Raw genomic sequence first — 14,823 nt, 5'->3', positions numbered from 1 at the left:
GGCTTCTTGAAATTATCATTATCCTTATGAGCCACCAACTTCAGGGAGGATTGACAGAAACAATACAAAAACTGGACTCTGGCAATATAAGAATTAGGAACATGGGGCTTAATGAATTACAAATATGATAATTTTCCTGATTTTTTGAGAGATTACTGTCTTTTAAAAATCTTTCATTTTCTAGATATAAGGAAATTTTTTAACACAGCAATTTGATAAATTGTACCTTTGTCATTAGAATTGAAACATTAATTTTTCTCTTCCTACCATATCACTCCAGAAATTAGAAATTCTCAGTGTTCTTCTTTTCTTAGGAAAATTGTTATTTTTCAAAAGTTCAGTGAGAATCTGTTCTTGTAGCGGGACACAAGTGGAAACATTGATTACACTGCCGAGACTTTGACTGGAATGTCATATTTGACAGACACAGGTAGACTTGGATATGACCAGATAACTTGAGGAAACTAAGGTTAACCATAGGGAGCCATAAAAACCCTTTGGAAAAACAGCCTGGGACCTTGCTGACAGAATTCCCATCAGCCTTACCAGGTGAGTAAGGAAGATCACTTCTGGCAGGCACAGGAACTTTAGGATGTTTTAGGGACTTCAGGAAGAGAGGAATTCATCCAGATCTCTAGGTTTGACAACAAGTCTTTGCTGTGGCTTCCTAGCCTCAAGAGGCTATTAAAATTTCCTTCTGGAGACTCCTTATGAACCGTTCCAGCAAAGCAGATTTAAAAGCACCTATTGGCAAATTGTTATTCTTACTGTACTTAGATAAATAATCAGGCCAAGTTTATTGAATTTAGACTTCTTTGGAAACAAATTAGGTCTTAGTCTTCCTGTCTTCAGTAGAAATGAGGGAGATGATAGACAGAAAAAATTGGTTCGATAGAAAGTGTACTACACATGTGTGGGTATTAGGTTCTAGTGGTATTACGTTTCCTTGAAGTTTTATTATTTACCTGCAAACTGGGTTGGATCCTGAATTTTTCTAGTGTCCACCTGTATCTAGCTGCAACTTTCTTACTAAAATTACCAATTTCTCCCATCCTTTTGATGTGTCTGTGGGAAGACGGTAAGCTCCAAGTGATACACCTCTGCCATCTTGATCTGCTCACTCTCCCATTCTTTTGACTTGAATCACTGAGAACTAACATTGCCATTTTCCTGAAGTCCTGCAACGTGAAGCTAGATGACTTGATGCAAAGATCAGAGAAATTGTCACAACACCTTATGTTCAAATAGACTTCATGCCTGTTGCTGTACGAGCCACTCAGAAAGTTAACCTGATCACCCAGAGATATTGCTAACTGTGATAGAGACATTTCAAACTGCAATAGTTGCTTCAATCCTGACACCTAGAAAACTTCTTGACGGGCTACCCCCTGGGCTCAGAAACTGGTTTATAACCAGCTCCAATCATTACTGTCTGCTTTTCTTTTGTTTCCTTAGAAATGCCTCTTATTAATAACTACCTGATACCGCTTGCACCCTAGCCCTAGCTTTTGGAGCCCACCTGCATCACCACCTATTGAAATGAGATACCACTCTTTAAATGAACTGACCTGTTCTCAGAATTATGCAACTGCTGCCATGAAATGGAGGACTCCACTAATCCATTCTCTCTCTCCACAGTGACCAGATCAGCTTTTACCATGTGAGACTTGCAGGCAAGTTTCAGAGGAGGGACCTGTCAAGGTTTAGGGCACTCTTCCCCCAAATACAACAGTGGCATATTGATTATTTTGAATTCAAGTTACTTAAGAAACAGCCAACAGAGGAGGGACATTCCGCTGCCCCCTGATATCTGCCTCCCTGAGAGCAGGAAATACATCTCATATGAAGGATGTACTGCCTACATCTGGAGACAGAGGGAAACCCTTCTAACCAGAAATAGGCAGTTCAAGCAGAGAAGCCTGTATACACAAACCTTGTTAAGTCTTTCATTTACTACCCTGGGTACAGATTCAGTTTAGATTCCTTACTAGTTGAGTGCCTAAAACCTAAGTTGATTTGTCCTGTCGATTCCTCACAAATTGTTTTGTTGTCTACAAAATAAAGAAGCTGCCTGCTTTGCCCACTTCTTAGGTCCCATTTCTATGACACTTCTTGTGCGCGTGAATTGCAGTTTGTCTCTTTTTCTCCTGTTACCCTGTCTTGTGTCAAGTTTACTAGTAGTCTAACCACAAGAATTCAAAAGGGGTAAAGGGAGGAATGTCCTTCCCTAAACACCTCAAGGGAGTTCACCCTTACATCTCAGAAACTCCCTGGAGACGATGTGTGTAGAATACCAGTCTGTGCACTGGAATCTCCTACATTGAGATTTCTGTCTGTTAGGGGCCAAATTGTGTCCCCTCCACAAATGCATATTGAGGGCATAACTCAGAGTACTTCAGAATGCAACTGTAGTTAGAAATAAGGTCTTTAAAGCGACAGTTGAGTTGAAATGAAGTCATTAGGATGGGCCATAACTCAGTGTGACTATAGGAAATTGAGACACAAAAGGAGGCAGCAGGGATATATGCACTCAAAAGGAATGCCAAGTGAAGAGGGTGGCCACCTGGCAGGCAAGGGGAGAGGCCTCAGGGTAAACCAGCCCTCATCTTGGACTTGCAGCCTCTAGAATGCTGAGAAAATAAATTTCCGTTATTTCAGCCACCCATTCTGTGGGGTTTTGTTGTGGAAAGCCTAACAAATCAGTATGTTACTCCAGGTAGAGATTTCTTCCTGGATAGTCTTTTTACTTTCCTGCCATTCCTAAAGGCTATCTCAAGATCTTGCTTATGTGATTGCAGCTCCTTGTTTCTAAAGTTGATGGGCATAGGGGAGGTCTTGATCTTAGCCTCACCAGAACTAGCATATAGCCTTTCAAAGAGCAGATGCTCAAAAAATAAATGACGACAGTAAGAGGTCTAACTTGTTAAGATTTAATACCTCCTGCATCTTTCAAGAAGCATATCGAGGCATAAATTATTTAATTTTACAAAACAGAAGACAGAAAAGATGGAAAACAATCAAGGTTGATCATGTTTTGAAATTTTTTTCATTTTATTTTTTCATTCCATTGTCCCAGCAGTATTATTGTGGGATTGCTTCCCATTTAGGCAGAAGTCCCTATTTTGATGTCAAATTTTCTTATCTGGATGATTTTTTAAAAGTCTTGGTCTTCAGTAGGGGCGGGAGAAGCTGCTGGACGTGGCCGTGGAACATGCCTGGTGGTGCCAGGCCTGGCTGGAACTGTGGCTCGAGCTCTCTCCTCATCTTGCAAAGCTTCTTCATATTGTGATGAGAAGGCACTGGGGACCGTATCATTGACTTTTGCCAAAAATTCCAAAACTTTCATTTTGCTGGTTTCAGCATGGGCTCGTGGGCCCCACAGGAACTCGTAACGTGGAGGATCGCTGTTGGCAACCTGGCGGTACTCCAGGTACTTCATCGTCACAAAGTCTTTGGTGATGAGCTTCCTGGGCTCTCAGTAGATGAAGTGTTTTCTCCCAGCATATACTCGCATCATATTCAAGAGTTTCCAGATATCTTCCTCAGCGGCACAGTTGCCCTTCACGAAGATCACACCCAGAACTGTCATCAGGAGACCGGTCTTAGGTAAGCTCCTACCATCCCACACTCTCCCATTGTTGGGCAGGTTCAGTTTGCTGACAAGGTCATAGGAGTGGATGGTTGAATCAACTTCCTTCAAGTCAACTGCAAAAACAGCCTCGATGTGTTCAGAGGCTCTCTTGAGAATCTCGGCAAATCGGTTATGGTATCTTGGGTGGATAATCTTCAGCATGTTTTCCTTCATGATGGGCTGCTTCATTTTATATTTATGCAGAAGAACTGTTCCAACAAACTTGTCATGCTGTTCAGAGTATCACTGTAGGTGTTCTCGGTAGAAGATGAGACATCGGAGGAACCTGAATCTTCCTCATCTTGACTGGTATCTTCTTCATCAGATTTTGTGTCAGAAGTAGTTGAAAGAAAAAGTGCTGGTAGTAGATGGGGCTTCCGAAGACCCCTGGGAAGTGCTATTTGACCCAGTAGCTGATGAGCTCTGTGAATTATCTTCTAAAAGAGAAGAGGTAGAGGGAAGCTCTTCCATTACTGCAGTGGGCTGAACTCCCTTTTGACTCTGGGGCTCATATTGGGCCTGGTGGCATTTCTCATGGATGTAGAGCTTATGATTCTGACCCCGAGGCATGATGACTGCGCTGGGGGACAATGATTAGAAGTGTGAGTAGGAGGGCAAGTGATAAGGGCACACAGGAAGACGAAGGTTGAGTGTGCAGCCACAGCAGGGAAATACCACCTCGGTTATCAGGAAGGCTATATTTGTGGTTTTCTTGAGGGCACTGTTCTGAAAACCCCCAGGGTTCCTATTCTCCTAATCAGCTGTCCTTTGGGAAACATATTGAAGGAAATTAAAGTGATCTTTAGGCTTCATCCTGCTACCCCTGCCTCAGGCACGCTGGGGTGACAGAAAGGGCTGGTAGCCTCCTACACAGAGGCATCTGTTATTTCGCATTCAAGACCACCACCCAACTAGTGGCCAGTCATAGGACCCATTCCCTCTGCTGTTCTCTAGTTGGCATCACAAAGCTCCCTGGGATTTCTGAGAAATGAAGAGGTCCTCAGCTTATCACCCCAGTCAGTAGTTATCACCCAGTACTGAGTGCTCAGGGGGAAGTGTTCTGTCCTGGCCTCTGGAGTCCTCAACATGAATTAAGAGTACTTCCTTTGGTTCCCCATAGGGCCTGGTGTCCCCACCCCTTTCTTGGAATAGTATCTGCACCTTCATACTAAGGGTTTCATTTCCTACACACCTGATATAAATAAATGTTGGTGGAACTTCAGCTTGATAGCTCTGCCCTGGTTCTTCAAGGGCTACAAGGAACAGGGCTGGATTCATGATCACTTCTTTTATTGGTAGATGATCCCTCAGTCCTTGCTTTGACCTCTGTTGTGGCCTGAAAGTCTACCCTCCCTTCCCCTTGGGTCCACCCCGTCTACTACTATACTTTCTTATAGTAGGGCAAGCATCTCCATGAGACCCCTAGGAAAAAGTAAGCTTCTCCTCATCCGTCCATACCTGTCCTTGGTCTTCTGAGGCACAGAGGATGAGATGAATCATATGGTTATGGGGTGTGTGGTTCCCTTCGTCTTCAGGGTATTCAGTTGGTTTCTGGAACACCTGGAAATAATCTCACTGCTGGCCCTAGGCTATACCCCTTGGACCATGTCCCAACCCCACTTGTGACTTCATAGAAGGAAATGGGCATGTCATGTCAACAATGAGCAGGTATCCCAGGGATGCCAGGAAGGGCAGGGTTCTGTGTGGTTTCCTCAGAGTTCTGAGGTCAGAGGGTTTCATAAGTCTAAAGCTTGACTCCTGGCAGGGTGTGGGGCTCCTTTCTCTGTTTACGTAAGGGAGCTCTCTCAGACTAAGGTCCTCACTCCCTGTGGTGCCAGAGAGGGAAAGTCTGGGAATGCCACACGAGGCTACTCCTACCTGTGCCTTCAGGGACGACATCAGGAGTCAGGCTTCTTGGGGCCCTCTGTGTTCAGTGTATGGGTATGCCCTCACTCAGATGCCTCACCTTGACTCCTGGGGGACTCTGGATTTCCTCTTTCTTTCAACCTAAGGTGACCCATGTAGACCAAAGACCATGTCCTTGCAAGCCCTGAAAAGAAGTGAGGGAATGCACAGCCTGGCAGCCCTGTCTTGGCCTTCTGAGAGCAGAGACAGGCCAGTCTCTCTGTGACTTCAGTTCCTCATTCATCTGTCTTTACCTTGACTCCTGTGTCTTCTATGAAAGACTTCTTGGGAAATGCCACGTCTTTGAAAAGTCTTAGTCTGCCTGCAACACATCTCACAGAGAATGGGTAGAGTCCCAGGAGTGATGGGGAAGCTGCAGTCCGGGAGGGGCTCCAGCATCTGTGGTGTGCTATCAGAGAAAACACGCTGATCTCTTCCTTCTCTTCACTGACCAGACACAGCCTCTTGTAGAACCTTCACTCTAACAGGTTTACTCTCTGAAAGAAAGGGGCTGAATTAAATGATTTTCTGCATCCCTGATCTATTGCGGTTTACTGACATTTCCTTTGTAGATAAATTGTCACTGAATGCTGTCTCCTTCCTTATACATACTTCACTTTTATTTTCATTTTTTGTTACTTATTTCTGGGGCCTTTTATTCCAAAACCGTGTTTGGGGTATGAAATTCTGCTATTTAACATGTGAAATACCTTTTGGACTAATGTTCAGAAAGAGGAAGTGACCCAAGATTGGCCTCATCCTGGACGAGTGGCACAGTATGGGCTCTGGAGGAATTCAGTTCCGGGGTTCAGTCCAGCTCCTATCATTTATGAGCTTTGAATTTGAGCTTCTTTATTCCAGCTTCTTTATCTGCAAATTGTGTTTGAAAGCATCTATAGTGTAGGACCACAGACATGTGTGATGTATGTAAATCACCTGGCACAGTATGAGACAAGCTTTGGTACTTTGAATGAATGGTAGTTATTACAAAGGTGATTTTGACCCCGAATGATAACAGACTTCCATCACATAATTTTATTTCCAGGCTAGATAATATGCAACTCCAAACAATAATCAAATCCACATCAGCACTAATGCTCCCAAGCAAGTAAAACTAAGCAAAGTAAAACTAAGCAGTATTTCCCTATTTGAGCACCTGTTTTAATATGTGTTTGGGGTTATCTTCTCCACATGGATGTAAGGACAAGTTCATTTGTCTCAAGGACCAGCAACTTCCCTCTCAGGTGCTTGTTTTTGTCCAAACCACCCCTAATTTAATCCCACTGACAGTAAAAATTGAGCCCTCCCTTAAAGTTTGCCAAATTACACTAAACATAACCTAATTAAACTGCCCGTTTAACAGAGCAAGTTCTGGTGCTCCCATCCCAGAAAAAGAGGGACGGTCCAGTGACGTCTTGGCATTTCGCTTCAATGGGTATCACCCTTATTTCTCCCAAACTCTCTTGCCGGGGTCCAGCCCTGGCTGATCCAGGGAGTTCGAAGCGGGGACGGCATTGATGAGGATCAGGATACAATAGCTTCAATTAGATATTAATTAGAGATGTAAAGAGTAATAGAATGAGGATAGCTCAGTAGGAAAATTCAGTGGAGAAAAGAGGCTGAGTAGCTTGGTTTACGTGGGAGACCAATAAAACTTCAAGACAAGAAGTTTGCACCACTTACGTAGGCCACAGGCGTCCTTCCGTTTTCCTGAAGAAGAGGAGACACTGAGGCCTCCCCAGTCAGATCTTAGAAGCCCAGGCATAATTAGTAAGCGTGGCGGGTTCCGCGCTCCAGATGGAGACTCAGCCAGAGTGAGAGAGAGAGCAACATGGGGAGACCAGTCTTTCGAGGAACTGATCCTAATTCTTTATTTTCCATGGTCTACTTTTATACACTGAGATGTTATGCAAAAGTCATGCAGGGTCAGCAGTCCTGACTTTTATCAAAGTCAGGTGCTTCATACAAATGTATACAGAGGTCTTAGGGGTGTTACATCATCTTCTGGTCAGAGGGCCTGCTGACAATTTATGACCCTCTCCTTGTGACAGTGGTCAGTCAACCAGGACACTTATTTCTCCAGGGGTGATTATTCTTAAAACAGACGCCACCCAAATAAAGTTACATTCCTATAGGGTGAGGGTGTAGTGGGTTTTAGTTAAGGAAAGAATTTACTTAGCCTAAGGTCTAACGTGATTAATATCAAAGGTTAATACTTATTTCTTCTGTATATTCATTAATGTGTGTAAGAGCAGGGGATATGGAGACTTAGCAACAAACATTGGCTCAACAAATGAAAAACCCTTCACCAACACAATTTCTAATCAGCCCATTATACTTATACTAATAGTTTTCTAACTTTTCTAAGGAACCTGTTTTTAGAAGGTTTAAAGCATCTCATGCCTCTCACGGTTGGGAGGCTATGAGCAATCACATGTGGCCGGACAAGCCTGTCAGGCAGGCCAGAGAACCTTCAGAGGAGTTTGTAGGTTAAAACACTCTTGTCATGCCCAGGAGTTTTTATTAACTGGAGCTCTAGGTTAACTCCTTCTCTGAAAGAGGTGGTGGGGGACAGCCCCCCGTAAAGTCAGAGGTGTAGGTGGGAGCACAAAGTAGTAAAGCAGGCCTGCCTGCTCTGGTTATGGGGATAGATGCTCGAGGATTTCCAGGGGGACTCCTGAGGCCCAATCCCGCCTTTGCGTATGTCGAGCCTCCTTCCTCATGACCTTTGCCATGGGTGGAGTGCCTCACTCTGGCCCCCAACACTCTCTGGACAGCTTTTGATGAAAATGTGTATTTTGAGTGTTCACTTGCCCTGGCTCAAGTGCACAGGGTCCCTTCCATTCCCTATGGTTTTCGGATATCCCCAAATAATGGTGAACATGTGGTTTAGATATATTCCAGGTTTACAGACTCACCTCTGAGAACCATCATATGAGTGTCTGGCATCACTCTCACAGCTTCATCTAGCCCATCATGCATCTGGACTGAAAATGACCTCCCACCGCGGAACTAGACGTTTCCCAGGACCCAATGCCGCCTTAATCAGGTAAATTCGACTTGCTTGCTCTCATTTGGAACCTCCTCTTCCACACCTCCCCCATTTAAATTTATGATTTGTTTATTCCTTAGAGTTAGCTCACCACCTTCGTTATACGGTACCTGCTGCCACACTCAAAATTCCATGGGCAGTGGCTTGGGCTTCATTTTCTTACCAACCCAGTACTATAAGACAGCCTTCTAAACAGAAGATGGTCAATTAATTTGGGAGAAAAGGAAATAATGAGCAAAGATTCTCTTTTATTATGGTTTAAGTGTCATACAGTTTGAATAAGCTAAACACATCTAAGTTCATGTTATTGACTTTTACAAGGAAAGAAGACAGATAAGAAGACAAGCAGAATAAACCAGCGTTTACTCTGAAAGCTCTGTGATCCCAAATACTTATCTCTAGGATTCTTACACATTTCCAAGTAAAATTCTATTCCAATGTTATGTTACCTTGTTCTGGACCGTAAGGAAAATATTGAAGTCTTTTCAACTTGTTTACAAATAATGAACTCCTAGTCTTAAACTTAACAGCAATAAACATGACATCCATGACATTAATAAACCTAGATTCTGAAGCAAAATAAACCTTATGAAGGTTTATTTAAACACTTAAAAATACAAAACACCTCTACCTCCCTAACTAAATCATCTAATTTTGAGAGATATTATTCATATGGATAAAAGGAAAACATGCATATTTTGTTAAAACTGTACCTAAACTCCCATACTACTTAAAACTGTGAAGAACATATGGGTTTTGTTCCCCCCACCCCTACTACCCCGTGCTATTTAAGAGCTGGACTGTTCTCTTCCAACACAAAGGGAACAAAGTGTGCTGACCCCTCCCTAGATGTGGGAGGAGCTGTAGGACTTGGCCCTGGAAGGGGCACTGGCCTCAGCCATAGCTGGAGAAATGGGAATGCCTCTCAGCCCTGCTCTCTCCACCTGATGTCTCAGAGTGCGGGGAGCTGCCCGTGAGAATGGGGTCCTTTGTCCGAAGGACACAGATCTGGGAGCTGCCTCAGTCCTTGAGGGTTTGCTTGCAAACATAGCTCTCTGTCCCACCACCCCAGAGATTAGGTGCTTATTTACTGCAGACACCTGGAGTTCTGTGCAAACTTCTCACACACAGGGAAATGTTATCTGGTGTAAGAAATAATAACAGGGTGCCATTCCCATGCTCTCAAGATTTCTTGTGACTTTTTGTAAGATGTATAGGTCAACCAAGAAAAAATGTCAACTGTCTTGTCTTTCTCACGCTCTTCTGTATAAATATAAGATGCTGAATAAAGTTGGTGTCAGACTGCGTCCCTTCATGGAGACGTGTCTGAACCTCTCGACCCCATCTTTGTTGTAGTCTCTTGCTGTAGTTTCTTTTCTCAGCCCTGCCGTGCACGTTCTCGGGACCTGATCGACTTTGCCGGCTGGCACCAGCATCAGAGCCTCATCATAGAGGTCTGGGAAAGAACTCGGGACCGTATCCTGGATCTTGGCCAGAACTTCTAACACCTTCACCTTATTGGTCTCAGCATAAGCTCTCGGGCCCCACAGGAACTCGTAGCCCGGAGGATCACTCTTGGGCACCTGGCGGTAGTTGAGGTACCCCTTCTGCACCAGATCTTTGGTGATGAGCTTTCTGGACTCCCCAAAGATGGAGTCCTCCAACACACTCTCATACCCGCACCCAGAGCACACAGCACACACACACACACGTGTGGTTTCTTCACTGGAAACTCTGATTATTCTGCTACCAATGTCCTATCCTCCGGGAAGAGTTCTGGATCCCAGAGGCACATTCACTGGATTTCTATCACTTTGTACAGCTTATTTTAGAGGTGTTATCTTGCTGTAATGGCATTACTTCTATTCACATTTTCTCTCTCATTAGGCCCTGCCTTTTCTGGGGCAGGGAACATACGGCTGGCACTTGGTACACAGACACTCCATTTCGCTGAAGGAATTAATATCCTTCCAGCTATGGATATTGCATGGCAAACCTAATACACAAACATTCAAAGCTTGCATTTTATGAAATAATTATTAGCAACCGCCTCCAAATCCTGTCATATTGTCCAAAATCATAGAAACACGGTTTTTAAAGAATGTACTGATACATGCATCGTGGGTCAAATGGAATGAAGCCATGATGTAACTTAGGAGACAAGAGGCTTCCTTCCTTTGCTACCATGGAAAGTCACATCACAGAGGGGCTGACAGCTATGCTGACCAAACCATTAAGACTCAGACTTTGCCTTAACTCTCAGATGTCAAATCAAGTAAATTTGGAGCCATCATTATTTTGAAACAGTGGTTAAACAAGAAATTTGGTGCTGGCTTATTGTTCTTTTTGCATTCTTGATATAATTAACGAATAAGTATTGGATTGACCAAAATTATTTTTCTGGGATGACTTTCATGTACATCAAGTTCCTCCTCCAATACAAAGGGCACTCGACAAATCAAAGAGGTGGGTGAACACTTGGATTCATTTGGTCAAGAATTAGCCTTGACATAAATCTGATTTTACTGAAGAGCACTAAACCCTATGAATTGAATTAAATATTTGCATGCTCTCAAAGAGCAGAACCAAAACTTTAATTTATACAGACTTCTATTAAAGTGGTTAACTGATTTAGGATCTATTTGAGTGAGATTTCTAAATGTGGTTTATCAAGTTATGTATCAATACATTTATGGTAAATAAACACCAACGACTTCAACTGAAAAATATTTCTATTGTAGTCCAGAAGTTAGAATATTAAATCATAGTGCTATTTGCTTGCTTCCATCAAAAGAGATTAAGAACTCTTTCAACATTCTGTTTGGTTTGACATCCCATATTAATGCTATGTGTTAACTTGGTCGTAATATTATCTATCTTTAGTGCAATATAGTTAAATACACTAAGAGTATATACAACTTGGTGGTTGAAGTAAAAAGTGCAGGGTAAATATACAAAAATAAAATTACTTGTATCTTTTTCCATTATGGCATCAGGCAAACCAACAAATTATAGAAAAGTGTTTCCTCTAGCACAGCAAAGTGCATCTAGTACATTTGTGCTATAAATGTTGTCATGGAAATGGACATAAATCTGTCATTTCAGGAACTTTTGATGTCTAGTCAACAAGTAGGCTGTGACGGATGAAAAAGGAGGAATGGAGTAGAGGGAGAAGTCAGGGGAGCAGGTAACTGCAGATACTCTACCTAGACAAGCTCTTCCATTGGGGGCCAAGCGGAGGCCCGGAGATGGACACAGACAGCGTGGCCCCTCTTCCGTGTCTTTACAGCTGTCCTGGCAGTTGGTCATGGCACACGTCCTAGAGTCTGTAAAAAGAGGCACGGGTTAGCCTTTTCCCCAGGAGATGATAAAAAATGCTCACTAAGGAACGATCCCTGAGACATGAAATGTAACACGTGGAATGGTATCACAGGATAAGTTTCATCATCTGAGTCCCAGATGGAGATCCAAATGGAATCTGTGCAGGGGTGGTGTCTTGTTGGCCCCCCGGTTGATTCTGTTGGCCAATGCATTGCACCTGACTGTCTAGGCACAGCATGCACCCCTCAGTCACCAAAGACAGCATCTCTCTGTCTTCCTATATAAGATCCTTTACATCACCTGACTGGTCTCTACTATTGGCTGAAATGCAACCTCTGATAGAGATGATTCATTTGAATAAATAGGGTAAAAAATGCAAATTCTACCCATCTCTCCATTCATATCTAGCCTTCTTGAGAGTCACTCAAATCTTTAAACCTTGTCTTTTAGGTGCATGTATTAAAACACGCAGCAGATAAGGCTGATCAGCTACCCAAAAGCCATTCCCATTACTGAGGCTGAAAAGCCAGTTACACATCTTTTTCCTAGCTTCCCATGCAGCAACAAGGGAGTGTCCATATGGTTCGGTTATAGCCAAAGAGATATTCATAAGTCTGCTGGAGTTTCTGGAAAAGATGCTGCTGCATGACAAAACGGATGGACACAAAAGAGGCATTTGTTTCCTGGCATCGCTCCTTTTCCCTTTGTCTTGCCTACCTTTGATGTGTGTGTGATATCTGGAGCTAGGGCAGCCATATTGTGACCACAAGGCCACAAGCATGAGGATGAAATCAATACCCTGAAGATGGCAGAGGCTGAGTCCTTGGTGACCTGTTCTGGAACTGCTTGCCTCCAGCTTTTAAAAGTAAAGATAATTTAGTTTGATTTTTCTGTCACTCATTGCTAAATAGACCGTGTCTCACAGAAACACATATCCCGAGTAGGGTTCCAGTATATATGGATCAAAAGTGCCTATAACAGGGGAGCACTGTGAATATCCTCTCTTTATACACCCGCATCTATAACATGCCAGTCAACCAGCTGGACGAAAGAGACTGCAAAGGGCTGGGTAAGTAAAATCAGCATCCGTGAGAGACATTCAGGGCCACCTGGCCACTGGAAGCTATAAACAGGGAGGCAGAGGCAACCCTCACATGTATAGTAATAGGCAAAGAGGGCACCAGGACAGACACCCAGGCCATGGTAATGTAGCAAACACTGACCAATGGTTATATTTCTAGTTTATTCCTTTTCTCTTTAGTTGTCTCCTTTCAAAATTAATCTTCAAAATTTACCTGATTTTATTCTTCCATTTGGAGAAAGATATCTTTTTTGGCACTAAAAAGGCTTTTGTGGAATGTTTCAGAAACATCCATTAGCATGTATCTTTTTAAAAATGTTACGTGATGACTAGAAAACCCTGGACAGTTGTTCCCAAGGGGCTGGGGGTGAAGGGGGTAGTTCTGGCAAAGTTCTATTTGGTACTGGTTACATGGATGCTGGCTTTATAAGAATTCATTAAGCTATGTATTTGTTTCTTGGGGGTTTCTGTTTAATGTATAATAAATATTTTTTTAAAATACTCAAAAAAATTTTTAAAAAAGACTCTCTGAATGCCTGCTTTATTTCTTAAACATGCTTGCTAATGGAGACTCTAGTGGTGTTGGGGCATTTTGCCAAGTGGAGCCAGCAGCTCAAGGGTGAGGCAGGGGTGGGGGAAGTGAGCTATGCAGGAGCCCGGATTTTACAACCAATGGAGGGACAGCCCAGGATAGGCTGGGGAGTCAGAGGACCCTGCAACCATGGGAAGCTGGCAGAAGGCACAAACTGCAGGCTTGTTGGGGGTGGCAGGGCAGATGGATTTGCTTTTCAGCTGCAACATAAAACCTGAAAAGCCTTCCTTCTCAATAAATGAACGGATATAGACATTTAGGCCCCACAGGACATGGGTTCTCTTTATCAGAGAAGGGCTTTTCTTTCCAGGAATGTGAACTGGAATGGACTTCCAACAAGAGTCACTAATCTTTGAGCGTGGGGCAAGGGGCGTGAGAAAGATAGCTGGTGGGAAGAACTGATGTCCTGAGATGGAACTGAGATTTATCACCTTCCTTAAACAATATGCTTATATTTTCAGTATGCTTATTTTTTCATGAAGAATTCTAATTCATCTGTGAATATATAAGAGATTCAATGTATCTTACCCCTCAGTTAGTCTTTTTATTTAAAAACAACGAGGCCAGAACAGGCAAATCCAGAGAGACAGAATGCAGGGCTGGGGTGGAGGAGAAGATGAGTGGAGAGTGACTGCTAATGTGGTCAGGGTTTCCTATTGGGGTGATGAAGATATTCTGGAGAGCAGTGACAGTTTGCACAACATTGTGAATGTATAAATGAAATTAAAAGATGTTTACTCCTTGGAAGGAAAGTTTTGACCAACCTAGATAGCATATTCAAAAGCAGAGAGATTACTTTGCCAGCAAAGGTTCATCTAGTCAAGGGTATGGTTTTTCTCTTGGTCATGTATGGATGTGAGAGTTGGACTGTGAAGAAGGCTGAGCACCGAAGAATTGATGCTTTTGAACTGTGGTGTTGGAGAAGACTCTTGAGAGTCCCTTGGACTACAAGGAGATCCAACCAGTCCATTCTGAAGGAGATCAGCCCTGGGATTTCTTTGGAAGGAATGCTGCTAAAGCTGAAACTCCAGTACTTTGGCCACCTGATGGGAAGAGTTGACTCATTGCAAAAGACTCTGATGCTGGGAGGAATTGGCAGCAAGGGGAGAAAGGGACGACAGAGGATGAGATGGCTGGATGGCATCACTGACTCGATGGACGTGAGTCTGAGTGAACTTTGGAAGTTGGTGAGGGACAGGAGGCCTGGCGTGCTGCGATTCATGGGGTCGCAAAGAGTCGGA

The 14,823-nt window shown here is 43.3% G+C and overlaps 1 pseudogene; it reads right to left on the bottom strand.

Moving 5' to 3' along the window:
- Positions 1–2,968: 2,968 nt before the first annotated feature.
- On the bottom strand, positions 2,969–10,534 carry LOC109554955 (melanoma-associated antigen B5-like; annotated as a pseudogene).
- Positions 10,535–14,823: the final 4,289 nt, after the last annotated feature.

Source organism: Bos indicus, chromosome X (genome assembly GCF_029378745.1).
Source record: "Bos indicus isolate NIAB-ARS_2022 breed Sahiwal x Tharparkar chromosome X, NIAB-ARS_B.indTharparkar_mat_pri_1.0, whole genome shotgun sequence".
Taxonomy (NCBI): domain Eukaryota; kingdom Metazoa; phylum Chordata; class Mammalia; order Artiodactyla; family Bovidae; genus Bos; species Bos indicus.
Note: the sequence above shows the minus strand (reverse complement) of the source record. Positions and strands in the feature narration are given on the sequence as shown.